The sequence below is a fragment of the Olea europaea genome, chromosome 1 (assembly GCF_002742605.1).
Source record: "Olea europaea var. sylvestris chromosome 1, O_europaea_v1, whole genome shotgun sequence".
Classification (NCBI taxonomy): domain Eukaryota; kingdom Viridiplantae; phylum Streptophyta; class Magnoliopsida; order Lamiales; family Oleaceae; genus Olea; species Olea europaea.
The window spans coordinates 10,968,899-10,971,378 of NC_036237.1; positions in this window are offsets into that span (position 1 = coordinate 10,968,899).

The following is a 2,480-nucleotide window of genomic DNA, read 5'->3' on the forward strand; positions in this document are numbered from 1 at the left end:
CAATCAAGCCGAATATGAGGCCTTAATTGTAGGCCTAGAACTGATGATAGATATGAGAGTAAGAAACGTGATCATTAAGGGCGATTCTCAATTGGTGATACATCAATTGATTGGTGATTTTAAATGCCAAAGTGATTCCATTATGAGTCAATATGAGATCGCCCAAGAATTATTAGAGGAATTCGACCAAGTAGAACTTCAATGCGTCAATAGGATATATAACGACGTGATGAATGAGTTGGCCCAAATGGCTTCAAGGTACTCTAAAATCTTGGATTGGAAGTCTACTTGTGAATACGGAATCATATTGCCCGTAATTCAAAGAAGGGCAAGAAAAATCGAACTTCACTGTATACAAGATGGAGATGCAGTGGATTGGCGAACAGAGATTAAAGGTTTCCTTCAAGAACCTAATGGAGGGATTAGTAGGAAAACAAAGTTATATTCGCTGAATTACACACTAATAGACGAAGAGTTATTTAAGAAACGCCCTGATGGTGTATTACTAAAGTGTGTAAGTTTGCAAGAAGCCAAGACGATCATGGCTGAAGTGCACGAAGGGATCTGTGGAGCTCATCAAGCTGGATAAAGGATGAGATGGTTAATTATTAGGAGTGGATATTTTTGGCCAAAGATGGGAGAACTATGCGTTCAGTACGCAAAAAGTTGTTTAGCATGCCAAAAGCATGGTCCAATACAAAGGGCGCCAGCGCGAGAGATGGCACCTATTATTAAACCATGGTCGTTCAAAAGTTGGGCGATAGATCTAATAGGGAAGATTTACCCTCCATCATCCAAGCAACATACTTTTGTTATAGTTGCAACCGACTATTTCACTAAATGGGTAGAAGCAGTACCTCTAAAAGAGATCACCCAGAAGAGTGTTATAGAGTTTATTCGTGATCACATTATTTATAGGTTTGGAATTCCACAAACTATAATGGTAGATCACGGAACATCTTTGAATGGAGATCAAGTAAACAAATTTTTGAGCGAGTTTGGGGTTAAACTAGTAAACTCCACACCGTACTACGCTCAATCCAACGGACAAGCAGAATCTTCTAATAAGATTCTAAAAAATATCATCAGAAAGATGATAGAGGAGAATGCCAGAAATTGGCATAAATGTTTGAATAAGGCTTTATGGGCTTATAGAACATCACCTCGGTCAAGTACCAAAGTCACTCCTTTCCAACTTGTTTATGGACAGGAGGCCGTTTTACCTATGGAAATCAACGTGCAATCAATTCGAGTGTGCTTACAGCATAAGTTGAATGATGATGAGTATGCCGAATCGCTAGTTCAAAATTTATTAAGTTTAGATGAATTGAAGTTGGACGTCTTGGATAAGTTGCAAGTTCAAAAGCAAAGAATGGCTAAATTTTATAATAAAAAAGTCATAGCCAAGTCGTTCAGCTTGGGTGAACTAGTTTGGAAGACAATACTCCCTTTGGATACCAAGTGCGAATACCTCTTTCACGAAGTGGCCCCAGCGGCAAAGAATTCAGAAAAGGAGGGCCATGAGTGCAAGGAAACAGCTGACCCACTGCCGCCTGTTCAACTGCCTCCGCATTGTTGAAGAAAGGACCCAAGTAAAACTCATTACGTCCAACATCGGCGGGCGCGAGAAAACTTGGGGTTACGTATGGACGACTCAGAAGTTTCTGAAAGTCATCAAAACTAAAGGAGTCGCTAGCTTGAGATGGTGAAGCAGCCATTGAAGAAGGAACGAAGCTTTTCAGAGTTACGTGAATCGTGAAGGATGCGCAAGAAATATGAAACGTGATGTGGTAGCAGTAAAATGACGTGTTTGGAGTTTATAAGGGTTTGCAAAGCGACGCACCTTTTCAAGTTATAGAGGGAAACAATGATTGAAATTCTTTGGGAATCGCTAACGTTGCTGGAGACGTGAAGTGAATATGGCAAAATTCAATAATTATTATTAATTCTGCCATATTGGGGGGTAATTGTTGACATATAAAAATTCAGCCCAAGTCGAACAGCCCAAGGAGTAAAGCCCAATTGGAGAATCCCCAAAACGGATGGCCCAAAGAATGAAGTCCAACCGAACGAGTCAAGGTGAAAGCCCAAACAAGGGGCCCAAGAATGCGGTAATGCCATCGCCCAAGTTTGCAAGTCGCTCAGAATCTGAACGAATGTGTGTCATACGGTCGCTCAGAGCTGTTATTCTACTCTCGCCCAAACCTTCAAGTCGCCCAAGGTGTCAACAAACATAACGCATCGTAGTTATCAAGGAATGCAGTTATCAAGGCAATTGTTAAAATAGCATTATCACGTTCCACAACTCAAGGAAGTCAATCGAAGGCAGTTGGACGATGAAAGATAATGACAGCAGTTAAAAGGCGGTTTCATGACAAAATGGCCACTACAAAGAAAGTGGGTAGTTATAGGACGATCAAGCAGTTTTCAGAGTAGTTAATCACAAAGAGATCGTCTATGAGGTATAAAAGGGAGAAAGG